This window comes from Penaeus japonicus, unplaced genomic scaffold (genome assembly GCF_977035675.1).
Source record: "Penaeus japonicus unplaced genomic scaffold, GWHDUDI00000001_assembly GWHDUDI00000014, whole genome shotgun sequence".
Lineage (NCBI taxonomy): Eukaryota > Metazoa > Arthropoda > Malacostraca > Decapoda > Penaeidae > Penaeus > Penaeus japonicus.
In genome coordinates this window covers 9,382,030-9,401,492 of record NW_028234416.1, presented here as the reverse complement: position 1 = coordinate 9,401,492, position 19,463 = coordinate 9,382,030, and the positions used below count along the sequence as shown (strand labels likewise).

The window sequence follows — 19,463 nt, the reverse complement described above, 5'->3', positions numbered from 1 at the left end:
CCTCCCTCCTCCTCCCTCCCTCCCTCCCTCCCTCCCTCCCTCCCTCCACCTCCCTCCCCCTCCCTATCCCCCTCTCACTTTTTCTCATTCTCCTTGTCTCTGTCTGTCTCTCTCTTCATCATTGGACAAACATGTATATCATCCAATCTGTTGTCACCATCTGTCAAGAATCCATGACGCCATGCAGCAGGTGGGCAAGGAGAACCAAGCCACGCCCACCTTCCCTTCCCCGTCTCTCCACACCCCCTCTTCCCCTTCCCTCCCTATACCCCCACACTCCTCTTCTTCTTCTCTTCACCCCTTCCCCTCACCCTCCCTCCCTCCCACCCACCCACCCACCCACCCAACCACCCACCCTCCCTCCCTCCCTCCCTCCCTTCCCCTCACTCCCTCTCTCCCTCCCTCCCTTCCCCTCCCTCCCTCCCACACCCCCTCTTCCAACACACGTCACTCCCCAATTATAATCACGCACGAACTCACACGAGCCAGATCACCCGCATCAAAGCTTATCATATTACTGGCAAAATGTCAGATAATGGGCCTCGTGCGGTCACGTGCGTCAATGGGCGATGGCGGAGGATGAAAAAGTATAGTTTCACCGAGTCGATAAAAAAAAAAACTTTTAAACTTCGAACATGAGTTAATGCACATACATATAAGTTTAGAACGAGCACACACACACACACACACACACACACACACACACACACACACACACACACACACACACACACACACACACACACACACACACATGCATACATACATGCACTACATACATATACTTTGCACCGAACAAAAAAAAGTCAACGACCGTTTATTCCAAAGGAAATCCCGAGTAGCACAATCAACACCCCTTTCTTTATTCTTAACTTGCTTGCTTGCCTTCCCATCCCCCCCCCCCTTTCCTCTCCCACCCCTCACCCTAACCCCCGGACCACCTCCATATATAGCCCCCCACACCCCACCTCCCCTCCACCCTCCCAAACCTCCACCTTCTACGAAACCCCCTCCCCCTCCCTCTCCGCCTCCCCACCCCCCTTAAACCCCCATCTGAGACGAACTCCTCCCCTCCCACCCCTCTCTCCTCAGCTGTTTCACACCGCCCGCGGCCAGGATGTCGCCCACCGCCCGCGCGCCCACCGGAACCAATTACGGCAGCCTACACGCCCACTGCGCACCCGCCGCCGATACTCGTGGGCGCCTCTCACGCCTTATGGCAAGCACGCACACACCTTCGCTCGAGGGTGGGGGGGGTGGGGGGTTAGGGAGGAGATGGTGAGAGTTGGAGGATACGGGGGGGGGGAGGGGGAGGGGGGGAGACGTTTTGAAAGATCCGTAAACAAAATAATGAATAAATGAATAAATGAACAAATAGAGTAAAAATAGTGAAATAATAATAGATAAAATATAATGCTGATAATAATAATGACGATGATAATGATAATGATACTGTTGATGATGATAATAATGATTATGATGATAATGATAATAATAATGGTGATGATGATGATAGTAATAATAAGAATAAGAATAACAGTAATGATGATGATAATGATAATAATGATAATAATATTGATGGTGATAATAATAATAATAACAATAATAATAATAATAATAATAAAATAATAATAATAACAATAATAATAAAATAATAAACAAGCTAACAAATGATGCAAGAAGCAAGACAAGGGAAACGAAACCAAGAAAAAGTAAATGAAAATAATATATCATCCTCATTTCTTTTTATCATGACCATGACACAGATAATTTTCATAGAAAAAAACCGGCATTTATATATCAATATCTTAGCTTTCTCATTAATTCATCGACTTACTTTTCCTTCATACTACATAAATAACTCGCAAATGACACTATTGCAATGCATAGACTTTTTTCCTGATGCAGTACACATCAGTCCGTAAGGTGTCCACAGCTGATTAGTGTCTGTGATGAATGACGTTTCAAGAACTTAGTTTAATTATTTGACTTTTTTTTCTTTTTTGACGTCATAGGAAACTTTTCGTGTCGCTTGATTATTTTCTTTTACTTATTTTTGATCTTTTGACGTCACAAAAATTAACCGTTGATGCATTTAGAAGTTTTTTTCTCACTTAATTCTCAATACAAGCAATGGCAGATTGCAGAAAACATTTGAGGGCCTTTGAAGTCTAGGAACTTTTGAGATATTTTGAAAATCTCTGACTTTTAGAATCATTAGACATATTGGAGGTTTTGAAAAAAACATTAATTTAGAAAGCTCTATCTATTTAAAAACACCCAACGTCTTGGGAAATTTTAGAAAGGTTGACAAGACGTTGGTAAGGACCCCTTCAAAGTTCACAAACGAGACCTCAGCATTAAAGCAAAGGCCAAAAACAACACAACGGTAGAGAGAGAATTTATAGAAAAAAACAAACAAAAAAAAACACACACAAACAAAGAAAAAAAAAATATATATATAATTTATATAAAAATATATATATCAAGTAAAAAAATATCCACAAGAAACTTCTTTTAAAAAACGGATCAAAAGAGAAGGAAAATATATATGCAAAGTAGAGAGAAACACGAGACCCCACACACTTCGAGTGGCTGCGTCGAAGAACGCCTTTGCAACTTCGTTATAAAACAGCTCCAGCTTTGTTTACAGCCATGAATAACCCAAACACACGGCGGGTGTTCTTCCTCGTCCCGTTTCCACCTCCTAACCCCCACCCCCACCCACCCACCACCCCCATAAAAAGGGGCAGAAAAAATGCCGTTCTCCTACTTTGTGCTCCGATTTATAATTCAAATTACCAGCAGCAGCGGTCTAGGCTACCTTCTCTAATCTAATATGTTTACCATTCCCCTCCTTTTTTAAAACGAAATCTCTATTTTCCTCTCTTCCCCCTTTCCTGCTCCTCCTCCTCCTCTCCTTCTTCTGTATATTCCCGCCCCCTCTTTTCTCCATCCTCTCTCTCTCTCTCTCTCTCTCTCTCTCTCTCTCTCTCTCTCTCTCTCTCTCTCTCTCTCTCTCTCTCTCTCTCTCTCTCTCTCTCTCTCTCTCTGCTTTTTAATTCTTCCAGTTCCCGTCCATCTCCTTCGTTTCGGTTCACTCTGCATCGAGGGTTTCATATATATCTATGACTTTTGTCTTGCGTGCTTTCAAGCAGCTTTCCCCTCAACCACTCGCTCCTTGCTCAGCCCCTTCCCCTCTCTTCCTTTCCCCTACTTCTCATTTCCTCTTTTCTTATTCCCCTCTTATCTCTCCCCTTTCCTACCCTTTCTCCTCTTAGTTCCTCATATTCATTCATTCTTCTCTCCTTTCCTCTCCTCTCCTCTCTTCTCCACTCCACTCTCTTTCCTTTCCTTTCCTTTCCTCTCCTTTCCCTCCCTCCCTCCCATTCCCCAACCAATTCCACCCCCCAACCCCCTCCAGCATCCGTCTCACCACCCCCCTTCCCCTTCCCCACCTCAGTCGTCTGTTTCTCTTCCTCCTCATCAAGAGCAATAATCCTTCCCCGTAAATCCCCCTCGGCAGGTAATCCTTCGTCTTAATCCTAAACACCTGATGCCCCTTTGATAACGTGTACTTACTTGGTGGCGTGAGTGCGCGCGGGAGGAGGCGCGAGAGGAGAGGGAGACGAAGGAGAGGGAGAGGGAGAGGGTGAGGGAGAGGGTGAGGGAGAGGGTGAGGGTGAGGGTGAGGGAGAGGGTGAGGGTGAGGGTGAGGGTGAGGGTGAGGGAGAGAGGAGAGGGAGAGGAAAAGGAGAAAAGGAAAGGAGAGGGAGAGAGAAAGGGGAGGAGAGAGGAGACGGGAAGGGAGAAGAGGGAGGAGAGGGAGAGTAAAGGAGAGTAATACGTTTAGGAAAAAGATACCCGCAATAAATAACGCATACGGGAAAAAAACAGAAAAAGGAAGAAGAGCGGCAGGACCTCCTCTTTAAAGGGCGCCGTGAAGGGCGCGAGTCCGCCCCCTCCCGCGTCTCCTTCCTTTCCATATTCTGCAACACAGGTGTTATCCCCCCCCCCCTGGCATTAAACACTTCTGAGGCCTCGTGCGCCTCGCCCTCCTTTCACGTTCGCCAAGTGACACTCTTATTACGCCGACACTGCCTCTTAAGTCTTGCGGCTTCCCTCTCTCGCCTCCCATAGCTCGGGCGCGCCTTTAAAAACCTCTGGCACCTTCTCAAAACCCCTTAAAGTAACCTTGACGCCTCCGAGTGAGACGCCGTCGCCGCCGCCGCTACTAACCATCGCTCCTTTCCCTGCCTCCCGCTGTCGGTCCGGGCTTCACCACGTCGAAGGCTCGTACGTGCTCGCTCTCGCTCTCTCGCTCTCTCGCTCTCTCGCTCTCGCTCTCGCTCTCTCGCTCTCTCTCTCTCTCTCTCTCTCTCTCTCTCTCTCTCTCTCTCTCTCTCTCTCTCGCTCTCGCTCTCGCTCTCGCTCTCTCGCTCTCTCTCTCTCTAGCTCTCTTATTCTCTCTCTCTCTCTCGCTCACCTTTTCCCTTTTCCTCTCCCTCTTCTTCTCTCCCCTCTCCCTCTCTCTCTCTCTTATTCTCCCACTCCCTCTTCTTCCCCCCATCTTCTCCTATGAACATCCCTCCCCCTAGCCCCCCACTCAACACCCCTCCCCCTCCCCCACCTCACTCCCCCTCCGACGATCCTCTATCGGTCGTCTTATCAGAGAGGATCCAGGGGTCGGGTTCCTCGCGAAAAAAAACGGCGCATTGTGTCCGTCGGCGGAAGAACCGATGACAAAACCCGAGCGACCAAGGGCTTCAAAGACCGACAGACAGACAAGGCGAGAGAGAAGGAGTGAAAGTGAAAGGGAGAGAGAGAGAGAGAGAGAGAGAGAGAGAGAGAGAGAGAGAGAGAGAGAGAGAGAGAGAGAGAGAGAGAGAGAGAGAGAGAGAGAGAGAGAGAGAGAGAGAGAGAGAGAGAGAGAGGTGCAAGAAATAATGTCAAGGTCGGTAATCTATTTAGAAAAAAAATGAAAAGAAAATTGAAAAAAAAATATTTTTCAACTCTACTAACATCATTCCATCCTACACTTTCCTGATAACAATAACCCAAACTTACACAATGGCTGACGGTTGAAATAAAGCCTTTGCGGAGGCCAAGTTCTGGACGGTATGTTACACACACAAAAAAAAGAAAAAAAAAAATATATTTATATGTAAATAAATAAATAAATATACAAATATGTGTCTGCGTGTGCGTGTGCGTGTGCTTGTGCGTGTGCGTATGCGTGTGCGTATGCGTGTGCGTGTGCGTGTGCGCGTGTGCGTGTAGATGTAGATCGTATGCGCGCTTGCATATATATTTCTCCACATACAAGGAAACCAACAGCTTAACGTAAACCGAAAGTAACAATTCGCATCTAGTCAGTACCTTTGTTTTTGCTTTTTTTTCATTTTCGTTTTGTTCCTTTTTTAAATAGTTTCAGTCATTCACCCCCCCCCTTCCCCACCCCGCCACCCTTTTCCTCGAAGAGTAAACAACAGCAATAGGTTGTCATGCAAGGAGCATTTTATTTCTCGTCCATTCACCCTTTCGCCCGAAACTCATTCAATTTTTTTCTTGTGTTCCCATTTTTTTCATTCTTTTTTCTTCTTTTTTTAAGCCGCCATTGCTCCTGGATATCTCTTTTGCTTTTATTTAACAATTATTTCATGATCTATTTACGTTATTTGGTTAATTATTTTTTTAATGCATGCTCATTTACTCATTTATTGATTGTTATTCTCTTTATTGGTCTACCCTCCACCCTCCCCTCCCCCTACCCCGAGGTTCGACCAATGACAAGCGAGCTTTGGCGGTCGGGGGTAACAAGCTTTCTTTTAATTGGTTTTCGTCTCGTTTCCTGGCTGTTCTGGAAGGAGTTTTTAAACCAATCAGAATTCCAGTTTGATTTTTTGTTTTTCTTATTCTTTTTTTTTATTAAGAGATGCCCGGTCGATACATTCATGATTGGTTTATCAAATCTCCTGCTTACGTGGCGATGTTTTGAAGAGATTTTCTGAGAGAGAGAGAGAGAGAAAGAGAGAGAGAGAGAGAGAGAGAGAGAGAGAGAGAGAGAGAGAGAGAGAGAGAGAGAGAGAGAGAGAGAGAGAGAGAGAGAGAGAGAGAGAGAGAGAGAGAGAGAGAGAGAGAGAGAGAGAGAGAATCACATCCAAATACGTATCCACACTTACAAACAAAACCCCGCTCAGATAAACCACGAAATGCAAAATCAGTCCCTGCCATCAAAACGGAAACATAAAAAACATAAAAAAATAACAATTAAAAAAACAATATGCTAAAAATCGGGTATATAAGACTTGGAATCTCCTACGACAGGATGCGATCATGGGAGATAAGCCTCCGTGTCCTCACTAGCACTCCCCGCCGTCCGGACCGCCGAAAGTATCACAACGAACAAGGGGAGAGAGAGACAGAGAGAGAGAGAGAGAGAGAGAGAGAGAGAGAGAGAGAGAGAGAGAGAGAGAGAGAGAGAGAGAGAGAGAGAGAGAGAGAGAGGGGGGGGGATAGAGATAGAGGGAAGGAGGGAGGGAGGGAGGGAGGGAAGGGAGAGAGAGGGAAGGGGGAGAAGGAGAGAGAGAGAGAAAGAGGAGGGAGAAGGACAGAGAAAGAGAGAAAGAAAGAGGAAGGGAGAAAGACTGAGACAGAGAGAGAGAGCCGGTGAGGGAGGGAGAGAGAGAGAGAGAGAGAGAGAGAGAGAGAGGAGGGAGGGAGAGAGGGAAGGAGGGAGGGAAGGAGGGAGGGAAGGAGGGAGGGTGGGAGGGAGAGAGAGAGAACAACATAGACTGGTGAGAATAACCTAACAGAGCGGACCACTAAGGATAAAAAGCGGCAACCGGTGAGGATAACTTAGCGCCGACCGGTTAGGGAAACCCAGCAGAGCGGCCCGGTGAGGATAACCGTAACGTGGTGCATGACACATGCAGAACCGGGATAACATCTGCACCGGTTTCGAATTTCGGCTCATGTTGATTATGGCAACTTCCAGGTGTAGGGTTGCCACACAACGAAGCTCCTGGTCACCAAGATGGCAACTCTTTCGCGGCGGCAACGCTGTGCGAAGAGGACACAGTTATGTCAACCTGTCTGGCGGAAAGAGGAAACGCCAGTAGTAATTAATGCGGTAATTATCAAGTCGAGAGAGTATAAGGGGTTAATTACGGCAACTATGAGGGCCAGGAAAGGATGTATGAGGTATCGGCGGTGGGAAATGTAGAGCGAGGGCGGAAGGGAGGGAGGGAGGCTGGCCGCCGTGCACAGAGTCTTCGGGATGGATTATTCAAACCGCTATTGATATCATGATCATCATCATCATTATTAATATTATCATCACTATTCTCATTCTTATTCTTATTATCATCCTTATTATAATCCTCATACAAAATACACACAACCATACAAATAATAAAATAAATAACTAAAAAACAAAAAAATCTCAGACGTTACCTTATCGGTTACGAATCACAAACCACGCCCATCCCGCCTCTTCCACCCATCCCGCCCATCATCCTTTACATCCAACAGCTCTTCCACATCCGGAACGTGAGGGAGGGGGGAGGGAGGGGGGGCTCTCTTTCCCACAAGATCGCGGGCGTGAGTCGATCCCCCCCCCCCATCTCCTCCTCCTCCGACGCCTGATGGAACAGCCCACGAGACATCTCCGTGGGTCGTAAGGCCGAATTTGCCTTGGAGAGGGAATATATAATCATTCTGTCTGCCTTTCTTTTCTGTTCTGTTTTGTTCTTTGTTTCTGTTCTGTTATTTATGTTTTCTGTTTTGGTTTTGTTTCCGGTTTGTTCTTTTTTCTGATCTGTTTTTGTTTTTGTTTTCGGTTTTGTTTTTGTTCTTGTTCTTGTTCTTGTTCTCCTCCTCCTCCTCCTCCTCCTCCTCCTCCTCCTCCTCCTCCTCCTCCTCCAAACAAAGCATATGAGTTTTTTTTTCATCCCGTTTCAACTATTCATTAGCATAAGCATATTCTCCTCTTCCTCCCACGCCTCTTCCTTCCTTCCGTCAAAAACCTCAATTAAAGAGACGACTCGACGCCCTCCTCCTCTTTGTCTCTCTCTCTCTCTCTTGCTTTCGCTTCTTATTCCTCTTCTTCTTCTACGTCCACTTTTTCCTCTTCTTCGTTTTCCCTTTTCTCTTTTTTTATTGTTCCTCTTCCTCTTTTCTCTTCTTCTTCTTATTTGTCTTTCACCGCCCCCTCTTTCTCTTCCCCTTTCGTCTTTTTATTCTTTTCCTTTTCTTTCTTCTTCTTCTTCTTCTTCTTCTTCTTCTTCTTCTTCTTCTTCTTCTTCTTCTTCTTCTTCTTCTTCTTCTTCTTCTTCTTCTTCTTCTTCTCCTTCTCCTTCTCCTTCTCCTTCTTTTCTTCTTCTTCTTCTTCTTCTTCTTCTTCTTCTTCTTCTTCTTCTTCTTCTTCTTCTTCTTCCTCTTCTTCTTCTCCTCCTTCTTCCTCTTCTTCCTTCTCCTCGCCTCAGCCCGACGCCACGCTTCGTCACGGTCCGACGTCGGTCTCGTCAACGTGAGTATTTCCTCCTCGCGTTTCTTTCCCCTTTGTCTTGTTCTTCTCTTCCTTTTCCTTTTCCTTTTCTATTTCTATTTGTTTCTTATTTGGTATACTGCGTTTTCCCCTTTCTCTCTCTCTCTCTCTCTCTCTCTCATTGTCCACGTCAGTCTTTCCCTCCCTACCGCCCTACCCCCCACCCCACCCTCATACACATCATAACCACCTGCAAAACAAAGATCCATGACACCTGCTACTAAACGGCCTCCCCCCCCCCTCCTTCAACCCTTCCGCCGTCCCCTCCTCTCCCTTCCTTCCTCTTACCTCCCCCACCCACCACCCCCATCCCTTCTGCCGAACACTTGTCCAGGCCCCGCCCTTCGTCCCTTCCGCTCCTCCCCCCCCCTCCCCCCATCCAGACACACCTGCGTCAAAGACTCTTCCGTTAAATACCAGCAGGGGGTGAGGGGGTGAGGGGGTGAGGGGGCGGACGAGGGGAGTGAAGAGAGGGAGGGGAGGGCAGGCGTGGGATCGGGAGGGGAGGGGAGGGGAGGGGAGGGAAGGCAGGGACGGGGCGGGGAGGGGGCGGGCAGGCGGGGAGCGAAAGGGTTGAGGGCCGAGAGGAAATATGGGTTTAAAGAAGGAACAGATGCAGAGCAGTCGGGGCTTCCTCGGCGCTCGTCTCCTCCTGCCCTCCGGGTCGTTTGTCCTCCTTCACTTCCCTTGCCCTTTCTTCCTCTCTCTTCCCCTCCTTCGCTCTTCCCTGCATTCTCATCTTCGTCTCTGTCTCCCCTTCCCTCATCCTAGCCTCTCTTCGCCCTCCGTCCGCGCTCTCTCCTCCCGCTCCATCCTTCCCTAATCCCTCCTCTCGCTCGGACATCAAGGCTTCCCCATTTGTGTCACCAAGGGAGCCGGGGCGCTGGGCACCTGCAGCTGCATCTGTCGGTCTCGCCGACTTTCTCTTCCATCTCGACGGCCTCTCGCGGGAGGTGTTGCGTCACCGGGTGCGGGTGGAGGAGGAGGAGGAGGGGGGGGGGGGCGGGGGTAGTGTGGCAGGGCAGGGGGGCGGGGGGAGCTCGCAGCGGGAGAGGGGAGGGGGGGTGGTGTGCGGCTACTTGATGTTGCTAATCTTGTCTTCATGAATTACCTGGTACACTGACCCAGTGATCAACCGTTTCCTCTTGAAGATACAACATGCAACAACAAATGCAATCTTATTCTTCTTATTTTTTCTGAGGGAAGGATGGGGTTGTATAGCCACCTCGCTTCTGCATACGTGCGTGCGTGCGTGCGAGCGTGCTTGGAGGAACACACGAACGTGATGGTCCGACTCAGAGGGGATGAAAGCAAGAGCGCCTCCAGACTGCGGCCAGGAACACACCTTTCATCGCGGATCAAATGAAGACAGAGAATTCCCACGAATCCCCTCTCGGAAGGGGGAGCGAGTCCTCCTCCTCCTCCTTCTTCTTCTTCTTCTTCTTCTTCTTCTTCTTCTTCTTCTTCTTCTTCTTCTCCTCCTCCTCCTCCTCCTCCTCCTCCTCCTCCTCCTTATCTTCCTGCTGATACTCCTTTTCTGACTGCTCCTGCTGAGGTTTTACTGTTCCGCCTCTTACTTATCATCTTTCTGCTTATGCTCCTACTGATACTGCTGCTCCTCTTACTTCTCTCTCTCTTTCCCTTCGACTCCTCCTACTGAGGCTTCTGGTGCCGTTACTTCCCCTCCATTTCCTCTCCCTCCTGCTCTTACTGCTATTGCTTCGCCTCCTCATCCTCGCTCCCACTCTGAGCTCTCCTCAACCCTTCCCCTCGTCCGTTGACTCTCCTCACATGCCTCGCTCTCCTCAATCTTCCCCTTCGCTCAAATCCTCCTCATTTTCCGTCCGTCGTTGTCGCTCTCTGCGGTTCCACACTCTACTCGTCGTGTTAAAGATCCTCCTACTCCTCCTCCTCCTTTCCTTCGCCGTTCTCGCGTGTCGTTCTCCTCCTCCTCCTCCTCCTCCTTTCCTTCGCCGTTCTCGCGTGTCGTTCTCCTCCTCCTCCTCCTCCTCCTCCTTTCCTTCGCCGTTCTCGCGTGTCGTTCTCCTCCTCCTCCTCCTCCTCCTTTCCTTCGCCGTTCTCGCGTGTCGTTCTCCTCCTCCTCCTCCTCCTCCTCCTTTCCTTCGCCGTTCTCGCGTGTCGTTCTAAGCGGTCGCTTCGCTGACTCTCCTCACTTTCCTCACTCCGTTCTCGTCGCTCCGCTCAACTTTCTTTGTGGAGGCGGCGGGCGTGTAGTCCTCTCTTCCTATCCGTCTCCCTCTTTCTCTCTCGCATACTCTTCCTCTCCTTCAACTCACCCCCCCACCTCTCATACCTCCCTCCCTCCTTTTCTCTTTCCTTCTACGTCTCCCCCCCCTCTCTCTCTCTCTCTCTCTCTCTCTCTCTCTCTCTCTCTCTCTCTCTCTCTCTCTCTCTCTCTCTCTCTCTCTCTATCTCTCTCTCTCTTTCTTTCTCTCTCTGTCTCTCTGTCTCTCTCTCTCTCTCTCTCTCTCTCTCTCTCTCTCTCTCTCTCTCTCTCTCTCTCTCTCTCTCTCTCTCTCTCTCTCTCTCTCTCTCTCTCCCCCCCCCCTGTAGCGTGTGTCGCAGCGAGCCATCTTTTTGTCGTTCGTGGCGTTAAATAATTCACGGCTGCGCCCTCACTTTAACCCACACCTCGCCCAAGGCCTCTATGCGTCCGCTCCCGCCAATACCGAACAAATTAGCAACATTTAATGGGCATCTGAAATTAGTCCGGATGTCGGTTGGAAACATTTACGTCCACAATGAAATCAATAACATGGCTATTCCTCGGGCCGCGATGTGGTGTTTGGACTGACAGGCTCGAGCGAGGTACTTCATCTGCCGTCGACTTAACTGCAAATTAGAAACTTTTGCGAACGCTTATAAAAAAAAGGGCGAATGGTTGAAAAAAAAAAGCCAAAAACGAACCATCGGCCCAGTCCAAACTAAGCCCTATTGATCTGCTATTCGATATGCAGAGAGAGTGAGAGAGGTGATAAGGTCGACATCCCGGTACAAAGTCTGTGGTGATCTCGCCCTAAACACTTTCGGTGTCACGTGTCGCTGATGGGTCAAATTCGAACTTAGCGCCAAGTTTACTTTTCCCATCGCAAAGTTACACAGACATCCAAACTTTGCGAGGCCTGGAAACGAGGACCCTCCCCGCTCGTGCGCTCTGAATTTATGGCTAGATGCAACAACAAGAACAACATCAGCAGCAGCGACAACAACAAGGAAAGTCTGATATAGCATGCTCTCTCGTCCAATGAATAACCCAGCGCTCCGACAGTGTCATACGGAAAAACCTCTTATCACAGCGGTCTCTACACGCCAGCCCCGCGGACACTGGGCGATATCATCTATAAAACAGTTATCGCGCCCTGCAGCTCGGCTCTAGATAATGCTGTGGACGGGGAATATACCAGAAGGGAGATTCTCAAAAGGGAATGCAAATGCTCAAGGGACACACAAACACACGCACATGTACGGTCGCGTCCGTGAACACACGCACACATAAATACATACATATACACACAGCCACAGACATAGACACAGACAGACATACACACACACACACACACACACACACACACACACACACACACACACACACACACACACACACACACACACACACACACACACACACACACACGATCCGAATGGAAAATAGTAATAGCAATAATAATAACAATAATCATAACGAAAGAGAAAAAGTCACACACACGACACACACACACAACCCAATACCGGCGCGCGTTATTTCGACACCTCGACACCCATAAGGGGCGAAGGTCGATCAGAACAGCCCACAGTAGGGTGTTGTCATGTTGCAAGGGCTTTCCAGCAGCTAAGACCAAGCGAGACCCGCGTGCACTGCAAAGCAACGCCCGAGCGAGGAAATGCAACAGGAAAGCAGGAACCGAATAGGAAAGAGAGGAAGGGGGGGAGGGGGAGGGGGAGGGGGAGGGGAGGGGGAGGGAGGGGGAGGGAGGGAGGGAGGGAAAGAGAGATAGATAAAGAGAGATAGAAATAAAGAGGGGGGAGAAAAGAATGTTTGAATGGCCGATAAATAGTACCATTATCAAAATTATATTAAAAAATAATGAGAGACAACAATAGCCTCGATAAAAAATAACAATAACGTCACGTCATAAGTTTAAAAAAGGAAATAAGGAACGTTTATCTCTCTCTCTCTCTCTCTCTCTCTCTCTCTCTCTCTCTCTCTCTCTCTCTCTCTCTCTCTCTCTCTCTCTCTCTCTCTCTCTCTCTCTCTCTCTCTTATTCATTCTTTCGTTCTTTCTTTCTTTCTTTCTCTTTCTCGTTCACTCGCTCACTCACTCCATGTTCTTATCTACAATTCCATATCTCTCTCCAGCTTTCCTTCTTCTCTCTTCAAAATCCCTTTTCTCGATCCCTTCCAATCACGAATCTTCTGCCAATCACTCCTCCTCCGCTCTGTGGCTTACCTTTATTCTTCGACTTTCCTTCCTTAATGACGTGAAACAAAACCACAATAAGAAGAAACGCAAAAAAATAGCATGACGTTTTGAAAAGCCCCCCCCCCCCCTTTTTTTTTTTTTTTTTTTTGGGGGGGGGTAAACGTCGTGCATTTTTCTGCACATTTGTTTTTTTTTATCCTTATTGTGGCTAATTATCCTTTGTTTCTCTTTTTCTCCTTTTTGTTTACTGTTGTTTGTGTTTTGTTCCTCCACCTGTAATGGCCAACCTGCTTTGTGTCACACCTGCCATCCTCACTCACCTGTAAAGAAAAAGAAAAAAAACAAATGAGTTCTTTAATCTCACATTTAAAAAATGTATAAACATATATAAATAACATCAATAATCAAAATACTTATAAATGACATATATCTAACAAAATGTCAACTAGACACGAACAACATCATTACAAATTGACAACAACATATGCGTTCGCGTGACACATACGAAAAAAAAAACATTTCGAATCCTCATGAATAAAACAAACCAACCGAAACACACAACCATTCAATCCAAACAACCACAAAATGACAACCAAACGATTCAACATGACGACGTACTCACAAGCATCTGCATTCGTGACAATAATAATAATAAGAATAAGAATAATAATAAGAAAAAAATGGCGCGAAAATTCCACTCATACCCGGAGTCCCACATCACCCCAAGTCCGCAATATCCAACCAAGATTAACAGGACACATCTGTTGAATATTTACACGCGTCGAGAAAGAGGAGGAGGGGGGAAGGGGGGAAGGGAGGAAGGGGGAAGGGGGAAGGGGGGGAAGAGGGGGAAGGGGGGAAGGGAAGGTCTGCTTGCTAATGCACAAGCCATCATCGTAACAACATGCTTTCCCATCGCTACCCGCTTGCTCTAACATTAAAGAGCTTCCATGATTTTTTTGTGTTTTTTTTTCCCTCCGTGCCTTTGTATAAGTCGGTGTTAATATCACAAATCTGATTATTGATGGCGGATTGACACGCCATAGGGACGTTCGGTGACCTTTTTTCCTCCTCCCCCAACCTTTTTTTTTTCTTCGTTTACATTGACTTTCTATTCCATGTGATGAGTAAGGAGTTTTGCTTATTTATTTGTTTTTCATGGTGTGGTTGTGGCGCATTCTGTTAGCATGACTCTTCCTTTTTCTTTTTTTTTTCTTTTTTCTTTCACTCTCTCTTTCTCTCCTTCTTCTCCTTCCCCTTCTCCCTCTCCCATACCCTCTCCCCCTCCCCCTTCCCTTTCCCTCTCCCTCTCCCAGTCCCCCTCCCCATCTCTTCCATCAAATACCAAACACTCCCGCAACAGCCAATAAACTTGATTATTTACTCATTCATACATTCACTAGCTCCGCCTTCCCTCTACCCCCCCCCCCCACTATTCCCCGAGTTCATTCCATCAGCGTGATCGACACAACACATACATATCCATTCATTGATTTCCATGACTGAGAGTATCGCATTCTACACACGATGCGATGTACAACCACGCACACCCGCACATACACACATACACACACACACACACACACATACACACACATACACACACATACACACACACACACACATACAGCCGAACCTGAGAAAGTATACGCAGGTACGCAGTGATGACAAAGGGGTGAGACTCAACGTACATGCGTGCAATGCCTCGTGTGCGCGCGTGAGGGCTGTGGTTTGTGTGTGTGTTGCGTGCGAGTGTGTTTGCGTTTGTGTCGTAGAGTGAAAGATGTGTGTTGGAGGTAGGGGCAAAGGGTGATATGTTGAAGGGAGGGGGTAGGGAAGGGAAAGAGTGGGAAAGTAAATAATATGAGAGAGAAAGAGAGAGAGAGAGAGAGAGAGAGAGAGAGAGAGAGAGAGAGAGAGAGAGAGAGAGAGAGAGAGAGAGAGAGAGAGAGAGAGAGAGAGAGAGCCAGAGCAAATATGCATTCCGAATCCAAACACGCCCTAAATCAACTGAAAACACGACGAAATGCAAGAATCCTATTGGTCGGGCGCAACGCTTTGTCACATCCCCCGCGCGCCCCGAATCTCTCAGCTCGTCCTCCTTATCCTTCGCCAATTTCCCTTCTCGGAGACTTCTGCAAGACGCCCTTCGGCCCCCCTTCACGCCCACGCACCCAAGCTGGATGGCAGAACACAGGCGCCCATCGCTACAGCAACGACATATATAAAATGAAATAACAACCCACACTGACTCGACGTTAAACAACCCGGCGTCTCCAAAAGCCGATCTTGGTGTCCAGAATTCATAATATTCCCGGCGTTATCAGCGCTTTGGTTGCACGCTTCTGTGTGTGTGTGTGTGTGTGTGTGTGTGTGTGTGTGTGTGTGTGTGTGTGTGTGTGTGTGTGTGTGTGTGTGTGTGTGTGTGTGTGTGTGTGTGTGTGTGTGTGTGTGTGTGTGTGTGTGTGTGTGTGTGTGAGAGAGAGAGAGAGAGAGAGAGAGAGAGAGAGAGAGAGAGAGAGAGAGAGAGAGAGAGAGAGAGAGAGAGAGAGAGAGAGAGAGAGAGAGAGCGCGCGTGTGAGAGTGTGCGTGTACTTGTTCGCGTGCGCGGGTGCGTGACTGCATGTGCGTGTATGAGTGCGTCGCACGCGAGCACGGGAGTGGACTGCGTGCGCGCGCACCTTCGTTAGGTTAACGATTCCCACATGCAAGTCGTATTTTGCTCTCCCTTCCCCGTCGTTCTGTTTTTACAAGCAAATGTCTCTTCTCCCCTGTTATGTATCTCACTTTGTTTCCTCCTCCTCCTCCTCTCCTTCTTCTTTCTCTTCCTTTGGCTCTCTCCCCTCTTTCACAGTACATAAACTGCACACGGCTCGCATTATCGATCATTTTCTTTACCGAGCCTTTATTCCATTATTTGATCGAATTATTCACAAAATCCTCACGTACCACAGAAGGGGAACCAATGAACACGTGCATCGGATTCTCGCCTTAATGAATACCTCTAGTAAGGCCGACTCGGAAGCCGTTCATTCATCTCGAATTAGACTTAATGGGATTTATTCTTGGGCCTTAAGACAAGGGGTCATAAGGGCGAGGTTCCAGGATACGCTGCATAATGACGCTCACGGATATGAACTAAGCCTTTAAACTGCCATGCCGTTAGGGCGAGAGTTGTGTAACAACGAGGGGCAACATTTCATTAATGCGCATTATGGTTTCTATTTCTCCCAGAACTAGAGGCGATATTAGAATATTATGCGAATGGCCAAAGTGCAAATGATCATCAACCCTATCGCGGGGTAGCGTAAGGTCGACAGCGCCAAATCCGCAGCGAGAGCAAGCTCCGCGAATCCCTATAAATCCCAATGGTAGGGCGACAAAAGGCTCATATTAGAACCGACGCCAAACAATGTCCCGATGGCAAAAAAACTCCTTACACCGGGGCGACACAAGGGCGGTAATAGAATCCCGTGCGAATAATAGCGGGCCTGGGATATCTCGGGCTTTATGGCAGAGAACATAAAGGCCATTGTTACAGAACCAATGACTCGTGACAAGTGCACGGGGGAGGGATGAATGCTGCGCCGCTGCGACGCAAGGCCGCAAGTCGCCTGCACGTTCCTCATGCGAATGGCCTGACTAATTCGCACTATTGTGTAGAATCACCCTTATAACAGTTCTCTGCAAGGCCCGTTTTGCTGGAGAGACACTAACATACCCTTGTAACAGAATAGTAAAGAACAATATAGGCCTTGCGCCGAGTTTCAAAAGAAATCTCCACGGATTAAATCACCCAAAACTGGAGGAGATAACGACGTCGCCTCTATGGCAGGGAGACGGAAAGCCGCTTTCACGTTGCAGGGGCTTCGTGCGATACAGCTGTGCGATGGCGTGCACTTGTCCCACACGTTGATACAAAGTCCATATAATAAATGATGCCAAAAAGGAGACCAACTGATGCGGCAAGCAGCCTCTACCACACGCTTGTGCAGATGTCGAGTCTGAGCTCTGAGCGTGGGTCTCGCGGCGGAGTGCGCCCTTCCCCCGCCGAAGCTGCAGGCGCGACGACGCACTCGGGAACGACATACGGGCGTGAGGGGACAAGGGACGACCACGGGCGTAAGGCGAGGCGGAGGAGAGGTGATCATCAGAGGAAGGCCCTCAGCCGCTAGCCCTGAGCCCTGGAGAAGGACTCGGTTGTTTATCTTCGCTGTAGACCGAGGGGCGAGCGAGATGGACGCCGTGGGCGGGAGGCGAGGGCTTTCGGCGTGAGGAGGAGACAAGAGAGGGAGGTCGACACAATAGGGATGGAAGAGGGGACGTCGACGGGCAGGCGCCATCAAGCAGCGTGAGGGGCGACCGTTTACAGTTCGGGGAGCCATTAACAGCATTACGATATGTGGCCAAGCCGAGCCCTATGCGAAGACGGATCCATATGTTCCCGGCTTTTCTATCAGTATCGAAAATATTCCCCGCAGCCATTCGAAAACAACGAACACTGCCATAGTTTACCGGCATTCTGGCCCTCCTGTTATCATTATGCCTCCCTCTGGGCGGCCAATCAGCAATCGCCACGTCACGGCCAGAGTGTTTACCCTCGGCCTCTGTGAATACAATCCAGATATCCGCCTTGCCAGAACGCCACTCACACGAAAATCAACAAAAGCACTCAAGTTGTCCCTGATAAAGTGCGATATCTTTTTTCATGCCCAAAAACTCTCGCATCTGTTCCTGTGACGATGTCGAACAAAGATAATCCGTCGTTGGTTCTGACAGGCATACTGAGGCATCAGCACTGGGGCGAGAGTGAGTAGGAAGGGAGGGAAGGGAGAGGGGGAGAGCGATGAGGAGGAGGAGGAAGGAAGCATGCTAGCGTTAGATTTAAACTGACAACTCAGTAGTAACACAGGTGGTACTACAACCTAACACGTTGCAATTAGACAATGATTAGACATCATATAATCTGTAGCTTAAGCTCAGCGCATCACCATATGGCACTCTAGCGTTCCACACGGTACTGCCAAGCTGTCCTAGCACTTCTCCAAAGCGAGGACTCAGCAGTCGCGTCTCTTCCCCACTTCCGACTCCTCCTCGGCCTGAGCCTCCACCTGGCCGCGAGGATTAACAAGAAGGCGACTGGTGGCAGCCCAAGAAAGAGTGAGAGACCCCTTAAGCATGATGAAGTATGACAGCATCCCCGGCCGAGTCAATAATCCTTCTCGTGCTAGGAGGAGGCGGAGGAGGAAGAGGAGGACGATAGGCGGATGGGCGGGTGGGCGCCAGAGCCTGAGTGCGGGCGTCAATCAGCCACCAATTAGGGTCCCGTTCTCCTGCACAGGTACGTAAATGTTTCAAATTAATCTGCAAGTCGAAAAAAGTCATTTGGGAGAAATAACGTTCGAAAAGTTTTGGTGTAACTTGGATAACTTTTTCCCCCTCAAATCTTTCCCTTGGACTTGGTCGTGCTTCAGTCGCGGCAGACTCTCGAGGGCCTCGGAGTCCGCGTCTTCAAACAGCCCGCTTTGGCGTGTCATTAAGGGAAAACCTCTCGGCGACCAAGGACAAACAGCCATGCCCATTAAGGGGAACCGGCTTACCCGACGACGGCCGCTGCCCGCCCGCTCGGCCAGCCCGACCGCCGTTAAAATAATATGAATATGAAAAGCTTCCTCGCGGTTCCCCTGTCCCTCATGGCGCGAGGGACGGCCATTCATCTCGCGATGCGACGACGCCAGAGCGTGGACGATGACGATGACTTGAGCTTCGCGGCTCCAATCATTCCGCTTTGCGATACGGAACTCGGTGCGTCGCTCCTGCTGCTCGCGACGACGCCCGCGTGCGTGAGGAGCCGCCCGAGGGTGCTTCGGGGGTCCTTCGCCCTCGGAGATGAGGCGAGGAAGAGGCGTCAAGCGTCAGTGGCTTCGGCGAGACCCTCCCTTCCTCTCGCACTCGCCGGCACTCGTGCAGCTCACCGTCGGAGGGGGAGCCGAAAGCAAAACACTCGCTCGCACACGCCGCCCCATCGACCCCCGATTGCATTCGGGCGGGCGCGGCTACTCGATATGAGCGAAAGAATAAACATTCCAGCAGGCAGTAACAACGGCCGGGAAGTTACCGTATCCCGACGGGGTTCAGACCAGTTACATTGGCTCTCTCTCGCCGCCGCCCCCACGCCCACGCTCGCATTCACACCCACCCGGCTCTTATCCTCTACTCGCACCCTCTACAATCACCAATTTGCAGAGCATCCTCTATCCATCCTGTGTGCAACACAAAAGCTTTCTGTAAACAAACAAAAAATAAAAGGCCCATCAGTTTAAAACCAACAATGCGGAATGCGGAAGGCAGGAATCGCGGCCCAAGTTTTATGCAATGCGCGAAATAGCAGAATGCATATTGAAAGGCCGCGAAAAAAAAATGCCTATAGACCACAATCCGCGTTTTAACGAGGGAATCTCACGAGATGGAAT

General features: G+C 49.0%; 1 protein-coding gene across 2 annotated transcripts in view; it reads right to left on the bottom strand.

Annotated features, from left to right (window-relative positions):
- The window catches only part of LOC122248288 (zinc finger SWIM domain-containing protein 5), a 206,151-nt gene that overhangs the window by 40,324 nt on the left and 146,364 nt on the right, over positions 1-19,463 (bottom strand). The window lies entirely within an intron of this gene.